The sequence below is a fragment of the Oncorhynchus mykiss genome, chromosome 3 (genome assembly GCF_013265735.2).
Source record: "Oncorhynchus mykiss isolate Arlee chromosome 3, USDA_OmykA_1.1, whole genome shotgun sequence".
In the NCBI taxonomy this organism is placed as follows: Eukaryota; Metazoa; Chordata; class Actinopteri; order Salmoniformes; family Salmonidae; genus Oncorhynchus; species Oncorhynchus mykiss.
This window is the reverse complement of record NC_048567.1, coordinates 12,760,454-12,769,168: the sequence shown is the minus strand read 5'-3', so window position 1 is coordinate 12,769,168 and position 8,715 is coordinate 12,760,454. Positions and strand designations below refer to the sequence as shown.

Below are 8,715 nucleotides of genomic sequence, written 5' to 3'. Positions count from 1 at the left end.
CTGGAGGCAGGGCTTTCTCCAACAGAGCTCAATTTTTATGGAATGGTCTACCTACCCATGTGAGAGACGCAGACTTGGTCTCAAACTTTAAGTCTTTATTGAAGACTCATCTCTTCAGTAGGTCCTATGATTGAGTGTAGTCTGGCCTAGGAGTGTGAAGGTGAATGGAAAGGCAATGGCGCAACGAAACGCCCTTGCTGTCTCTGCCTGGCCGGTTGCCCTCTCTCCACTGTCATTCTCTGCCACTGGTTTACTGGTGCTCTTACATGCCGTCACTAGGAGGGGTGCGTCACTTGAGTGGGTTGAGTCACTGACGTGATCTTCCTGTTTGGGTTGGTGCCCTCCCTTGGGTTGTGCCGTGGCGGAGATCTTTGTGGGCTATATTCGGCCTTGTCTCAGGATGGTAAGTTGGTGTTTGAAGATATCCCTCTAGTGGTGTGGGGGCTGTGCTTTGGCAAAGTGGGTGGGGTTATATCCTGCCTGTTTGGCCCTGTCTGGGGGTATCGTTGGATGGGGCCAGTGTCTCCCGACCCCCTCTTGTCTCAGCTTCCAGTATTTATGCTGCAGTAGTTTGTGTCGGGGGGCTAGGGTCAGTCTGTTAAATCTGGAGTATTTCTCCTGTCTTATCCGGTGTCCTGTGTGAATTTAAGTATGCACTCTCTAATTCTCTCTCTCTTTCTTTCTATCTTTCTTTCTCTCGGAGGAGGACCTGAGCCCTAGGACCATGCCTCAGGACTACCTGGCCTGATGACTCCTTGCTGACCCCAGTCCACCTGGCCTTGCTGCTGCTCCAGTTTCAACTGTTCTGCCTGCGGCTATTGAACCCTGACCTGTTCACCGGACGTGCTACCTGTCCCAGACCTGCTGTTTTCAACTCTCTAGAGACAGCAGGAGCAGTAGAGATACTCTAAATGATTGGCTATGAAAAGCCAACTGACATTTACTCCTGAGGTGCTGACCTGTTGCACCCTCGACAACCACTGTGATTATTATTATTTGACCCTGCTGGTCATCTATGAACATTTGAACATCTTGGCCATGTTCTGTTATAATCTCCACCTGGCACAGCCAGAAGAGGATTGGTCACCCCTCATAGCCTGGTTCCTCTCTAGGTTTCTTCCTAGGTTCTGGCCTTTCTAGGGAGTTTTTCCTAGCCACTGTGCTTCTACACCTGCATTGCTTGGTTTTTGTGAGTTGGGCTGTGTTTCTGTACAGCACTTTGAGATATCAGCTGATGTAAGAAGGGCTTTATAAGCCATCTTGTGCTGAGAAACATTGACTAGAGATTCCAGGTTGTTCATCGATTACGTGTTTATTACTTGTTACCTTAAAGAGTGGGCTGGTTTAAATGATGCCTCGTTACCTCAGAGAGTGGACTGGTTTAAATCATGACTTGTTACCTCAGACAGTGGGCTGGTTTAAATGATAACTTCAAAACTAGTATGTGATTTCAAATTTCAGTAAAATGCCTTCCTCTCTTGCCTCATCCCTTCATGACTGCTACTGGTTCCAAAATGTCCTGTTGCCACAAAGCAGAATGTTTCAGTTGATCAATCAGTAGTTGATGGCTCTCTGTTTATCATATATGCATAGTCACTTTAACCATATCTACATGTACATACTACTTCAATCAGCCCAACTAACCGGTGCCTGTATATAGCCTTGCTTCTGTTATTGCCTCGCTACTGTATATAGCCTCACTACTGTTATTTTTCACTGTCTTTTTACAATTGTATTTATTTCCTTACTTACCTATTGTTCACCTAATACCTTTTTTTAGAAATTCCACTGTTGGTTAAAGCTTGTAAGTAAGCATTTCACTGTAAGGTCTACACCTGCTGTATTCGGCACACAAGACAAATAAACTTTGATTTGTTTGATTATATTGAATCATGTGTGTTAGAGCTGGGCTGGAACAAAAACCTGCACACTAACCTGTAGTCAACCCCTGTGGTTTGTGTATGATATCCCTGTGGTTAACTGTGTCAAAGGCAAATTCCCTGACCTCTTAGCACAGCTGTGTGCTAAACTGACTGGAAGTTAACGTCACTGTAATCTTGTGCCCACTGCGCAATAGCCTGGGGTCAAGGTCAGCATCACTATGAAGGTGAATAAAGTGCGTCTGATCTTTTTATTTAACTAGAAAAGTCAATTAAGACCAAATTCTTATTTTCATTGACAGTCTACCCGGACGACACTGGGCCAATTGTGTGCCGCCAAATGGGACTCCCAATCAGAGCCGATTGTGATACAGCCTGGATTCAAACCAGGGTGTCTAGTGAAGCCTCAAGCACTAAGGTGCAGTGCCTTACACCACTGCACCAGTTGGGAGCCCAAGCTGATGTGATCTGATCTGGTGTTTCTGCAGGTATGGCCATCTCACCTGACTGCACCATAGACTAAAACTAAACTGGTTGCTATGCCACTCTAGTCTTTATGGAGCACATAAATATGACTCCGAAGAGTAAAGGTTCACGGTTCACATCACGATACATGTTGCAATTTACCAGCACATCGTAAATGGGCTGCAATGCTGCATTATTCCTGGCAGTGGCTGTTGTTTACACAACATTTACCTTTTATGGGCTTTGAATCCCTATTCCTCTCGCTCTCTCTCTCTCTTTTAGGATAGCATGAATACTACATGAGTTATTGAGAGAACGAGACCTTAGAATTTCTTTAGCATTTGCTGCTAATCATTTCTTAACTACACTTTCAGTAACTGCAGTCTAAGGGTCTGAAATAAAGGTAATGTGTATATTTGGTCAAGAATGTTGCTTTTGTCTCTTCTCATGAAAAGCCACAAATTGTTTCGCAAACGGTTACACACTCTGCTGAAACACATGATGCAATTTGGCCTTCTGAAAGCAGATCTGAAGCAAAAAAAAATGACAGTAATATCCTCAGGGGAGATCAACATCACATGCAATATTTACAGTGCCTTGCGAAAGTATTCGGCCCCCTTGAACTTTGCGACCTTTTGCCACATTTCAGGCTTCAAACATAAAGATATAAAACTGTATTTTTTGGTGAAGAATCAACAACAAGTGGGACACAATCATGAAGTGGAACGACATTTATTGGATATTTCAAACTTTTTTAACAAATCAAAAACTGAAAAATTGGGCGTGCAAAATTATTCAGCCCCTTTACTTTCAGTGCAGCAAACTCTCTCCAGAAGTTCAGTGAGGATCTCTGAATGATCCAGTGTTGACCTAAATGACTAATGATGATAAATACAATCCACCTGTGTGTATTCAAGTCTCCGTATAAATGCACCTGCACTGTGATAGTCTCAGAGGTCCGTTAAAAGCGCAGAGAGCATCATGAAGAACAAGGAACACACCAGGCAGGTCCGAGATACTGTTGTGAAGAAGTTTAAAGCCGGATTTGGATACAAAAAGATTTCCCAAGCTTTAAACATCCCAAGGAGCACTGTGCAAGCGATAATATTGAAATGGAAGGAGTATCAGACCACTGCAAATCTACCAAGACCTGGCCGTCCCTCTAAACTTTCAGCTCATACAAGGAGAAGACTGATCAGAGATGCAGCCAAGAGGCCCATGATCACTCTGGTTGAACTGCAGAGATCTACAGCTGTAGATAGTTCTGATCCATAGGACAACAATCAGTCGTATATTGCACAAATCTGGCCTTTATGGAAGAGTGGCAAGAAGAAAGCCATTTCTTAAAGATATCCATAAAAAGTGTCGTTTAAAGTTTGCCACAAGCCACCTGGGAGACACACCAAACATGTGGAAGAAGGTGCTCTGGTCAGATGAAACCAAAATTGAACTTTTTGGCAACAATGCAAAACGTTATGTTTGGCGTAAAAGCAACACAGCTGAACACATCATCCCCACTGTCAAACATGGTGGTGGCAGCATCATGGTTTGGGCCTGCTTTTCTTCAGCAGGGACAGGGAAGATGGTTAAAATTGATGGGAAGATGGATGGAGCCAAATACAGGACCATTCTGGAAGAAAACCTGATGGAGTCTGCAAAAGACCTGAGACTGGGACGGAGATTTGTCTTCCAACAAGACAATGATCCAAAACATAAAGCAAAATGGAATGGTTCAATAATAAACATATCCAGGTGTTAGAATGGCCAAGTCAAAGTCCAGACCTGAATCCAATCGAGAATCTGTGGAAAGAACTGAAAACTGCTGTTCACAAATGCTCTCCATCCAACCTCACTGAGCTCGAGCTGTTTTGCAAGGAGGAATGGGAAAAAATGTCAGTCTCTCGATGTGCAAAACTGATAGAGACATACCCCAAGCGACTTACAGCTGTATTCGCAGCAAAAGGTGGCGCTACAAAGTATTAACTTAAGGGGGCTGAATAATTTTGCACGCCCAATTTTTCCAGTTTTTGATTTGTTAAAAAAGTTTGAAATATCCAATAAATGTCGTTCCACTTCATGATTGTGTCCCACTTGTTGTTGATTCTTCACAAAAAAATACAGTTTTATATCTTTATGTTTGAAGCCTGAAATGTGTCAAAAGGTCGCAAAGTTCAAGGGGGCCGAATACTTTCGCAAGGCACTAAATTAATTATTAGCAAAAAAAACATCAAAATCTGTCTGATTAAGTTACAGTTATGTTTTTTTGCATGGGCTGTGTCTTCCTCATCTGCGGTGGCAGAGCTACAGCGATGTTTGTTAGACCATGAGACATCCCGAAAATCGATCTTCTCATGAAAACGTCTGCAGAGTCTGAATGGATCGGGCTAGAACAAGTTTCATGGTACTCGTCTGAAGTCGGGACCTGCTGATATGCCAACCTCTGTCTGTAGCGTCCGAACGGTTTGGGCTGCAAACTCATATGACCCCAACATAGAAAGCTGAGCTCTTCTGCATGGCACAGCTCCTGAAGTGCTCATTTCAGCTATGTTGATGAAAGATGTGTGCAAATACAGCTAAACACTATACTGTGTGGCATTGGATCAATCAACTAAGCAAATAGGAAGTAGTTATTCTGTTTTAAACACACAAGCCCGTCTCCAATGTGGTGATAATTGCCACCGCAACACATTTTGTGGAGTTTAACAGCTCTGGCAGTCTGTCCTGCTCCTCCTCTGGCTCCTCCTCTGGCTCCTCCTCTGGCTCCTCCTCTGGCTCCTCCTCTGTCTTACCGCTGGCTGAATGGCAGCTCTGAGGTCACAGCCATTGATTGAGTTCAGCTTGGTGATGACAACAGCACTCTCACCATAGTCAGAGTGACCCGGTATGACCAGGGGCAATTTAGCTGTAATGTGTTCAACCCAGGCCCCCAGTGTCTGATCTGGAGCGCAAAGTCACGAGCTCTGCAGGTCAGCTACTGCGTAGCATCCTAGCAATGACAAAAGCCATGGTCTTCCCAAGAAAGACTATGTAAATCAAGATTGCCTTTATTATTATGAAATTCGATCCCCGCGCTGAATTATTTTAAAGTTCAAATCAAGATATTTAATTAATTTGTGATCTATTCTGATGACTACATTTGTCATCACACAGGACCACGTGCTGACACAGACCAATCACTGACACAGACCAATCACGGGCTGGCAGACTACGAGGCTACAATTATCATTGTATCAGGAACCAAGGTAAGACCCAGATGCAGACTGTCAAAGTAACAATGTTTATTATAGCAACAGGGGCAGGCAACGACAGGTCAAGGCAGACAGGGGTCGATAATCCAGAGTAGAGGAGCAAAGGTACAGGACGGCAGACAGGCTCAGGGTCAGGTCAGGCAGAGTAGTCGGGCAGGCCGGCTCAGAGACAGGACAGGCAAGGGTCAAATCCAGGATCCTAATAAACTAAACTAAACCATGCATACTCAACAAAAACATAAACGCAACATGTAAAGTGTTGGTCCCATGTTTCATGAGCTGTAATAAAAGATCACAGAAATGTTATTGTTGCATAAAAAGCTTATTTCTTTCCAATTTTATGTACAAATTTGTTTACATACCTGTTAGTCTAGACAGTCGTGAAGAGGGCACGACAAAACCTATTCCCCCTCAGGAGACTGAAAAGATTTGGCAAGGGTCCTCAGATCTTCAAAAGGTTCTATAGCTGCAAATCTGTCAGACTGGATGCATCACTGCCTGGTTATGGCAACTGCTCGGTCTCCGACCGCAAGTCACTACAGAGCGTCGTGCAAATGGCCCAGTACATCACTGAGGCCAAGCTTCCTGCCATCCAGGACCTCTATACCAGGCGGTGTCAGAGGAAGGCCCTAAAAATTGTCAAAGACTCCAGGCATCCTGGTCATAGACTGTTCTCTCTGCTACCACACGGCAAGCGGCAGCGGAGCACCAAGTCTAGGACCAGAGGCTTCTAAATAGCTCCTACCCCAAGCCATACAACTCCTGAACACCTAATCAAATGGCTACCCAGACTAGTTGCATTGCCCCCCCCCCCACTCCCCCTCTTTTACACCGCTGCTACTCTCTCTTGTTATCAGATATGCATAGTCACTTTAATAACTCTACCTAGATGTACATTTTACCTCAACTAACATTCCTACAAATCTGGGTGTTGGTTCTAAGTGATCCTACAGTGATGTCAGTGTTTGAGAAGGAGTATAAAGCACAAACCTTTGTTATATATAATATATAATCTATTATCAGAAAATACCTAAAGACCAAAGTCTACTATCTTTATCAGTCAAAGCCTGCAAAACAATTGAGGGCAACAGGCTCAGTGAATGTAAAACCCCACAAAGCTTCCTTATTAGTCTTAGTGGAGTTGGATTGTAGTATTCTGAAAGTGGAGTTTGGTCATTTGTTCCTTCATGCAGCGATATAACTCATCAAAACCTTTTATCTCAATATTCCTTCCTCATATCAGGTTTTGATGTTACTGTAGACCACTTTTATTGAAGCCCTGTCTCTTATGCAATACTTATTTCTAGGTACAGAAGTAGTCTGAATCACAGACATTTGTTACATCAGAAGAGATGGTGGCATCTGTAGTCGTCTTTCTTACCATGGCAACACTCTCAGGTGAGACCTTATCTGCTGCACTCAATGAAATACAGCCACACATAGGTTAACCCTAAAAGCACTGACAAGGGACAATTTTAAACCCAAGGGGTGAAACATGTCATAATTTATAAACCCTTTTTGATCCTTCTGAAAATGTAGGACCATGATTTATGTGTCTACAAGGCACAATGGCTTCCACAGTGGCTTCCAAAATGGTCTTGATAAAATAATTATGTTATAATTAATTTTGGGGGCGGCAGGTAGCCTACTGGTTAGTTTTGAGGGTGGCAGGTAGCCTAGTGGTTAGAGCATTAGGCCAGTATCCAAAAGGTTGCTAGATCGAATCCCTGAGCTGACAAGGTAAAAATCTGTTGTTCTGCCCCTGAACTAGGCAGTTAACCCACTGTTCCTAGGCTGTCATTGTTAACAAGAATTTGTTCTTAACTGACTTGCCTAGTTAAATAAAAGTGCATAAGAACTCTAAACTGTCTGGTTACAGTATTTTTGGGGGGTTTTGGAGACATGATAATCAAGCCCTGTTGTTTCCTCAGGATATTGTGCTGGTCTAGAAGTGCTTCCTCCTGGACCTGTGAATGGAACATTGGGAGGAAATGTGTTTTTCAAAACCACCATCAATCCAACGACACTTAGTGCAATCGTCTGGACTTTTGGTGATACCCCTGTCATCATTGTTGACTTTCTCAGTTCTGAAGGTCCTGTGACCGGAGAGGGATATGTTGGCAGGATCCGTCTGGACCATCGCACTGGATCTCTGGAGCTCTTGAAACTGACCATTGCTGACAATGGAGAATACAGAGTGATCCTAAGAGAGTCTGATTTTATGTATTTGTCAAATACTTCACTGAATGTCTATGGTGAGTACCCCCTGAGTTCCAAAAGATGTCACTTCATGTTAAAGTTGAGTTGTCAACTAATGTGATTTGAATGTACTTCCATATATAAAAACAATACAAAAAAAAATAGAATGCGCTTCTTGAAATGCAGTTACTCTAGTCTTTTGATGGTGCAGTTACAATTTATGGATATCTCTTGACACTCTACTAAATACATGATCCATGGTCAGAAGCAGAGCTAGTGTGAGGGCTATGGGAGCGACCAGCGTAGGTTTCAATTCCAATTAAATTTCAGTCTATTCAAAAAGTTAACCAAACTCCAATTCAAATTTCAAATTTTACTAACTGAAAACCATACAAGATAATTGGAATTGGAAATTAAGTGTACTTCCTGAATTTACTGGAATTTAAATTGAATTTACCCCAACCCTGGTGATCACCCCAGGGACCACACACCTAGGGGCACCCTGATCCTGGAGAAAAAAACAAAATAAACAACAAAAAAACCTTTTCAACAATGTGCCAAAAACCAAAGAAAAAACATTTTTGACACTGTAAAACATGCCAATACATACAGTTGAAGTCAGAAGTTTACATGCACTTAGGTTGGAGTCATTAAAACTCGTCTTTCAACCAATCCACAAATTTCTTGTTAATTAACAAACTACAGTTTTGGCATCTACTTTGCGCAAGACACAAGTCATTTTTCCAAAAATGGTTTACAGACAGATTATTTCACTTACTTTTTTGAAAGTGGAATTGTAACACAATTCCAGTGGGTCAGAGGTTTACATACACTAAGTTTACTGTGGCATTAAACAGCTTGGAAAATTCCAGAGAATTATGTCATGGCTTTAGAAGCTTCTGATAGGCTAATTGACATAATTT

The 8,715-nt window shown here is 42.7% G+C and overlaps 1 long non-coding RNA gene across 1 annotated transcript; it reads left to right on the top strand.

Annotated features, from left to right (window-relative positions):
* Positions 1-5,187: 5,187 nt before the first annotated feature.
* Positions 5,188-7,650, top strand: LOC110509869. Its single transcript, XR_002471505.2, has 3 exons — positions 5,188-5,587; positions 6,901-6,991; positions 7,525-7,650. It is a non-coding gene; the product is annotated as an uncharacterized LOC110509869 (long non-coding RNA).
* The last annotated feature ends 1,065 nt before the right edge of the window (positions 7,651-8,715 follow it).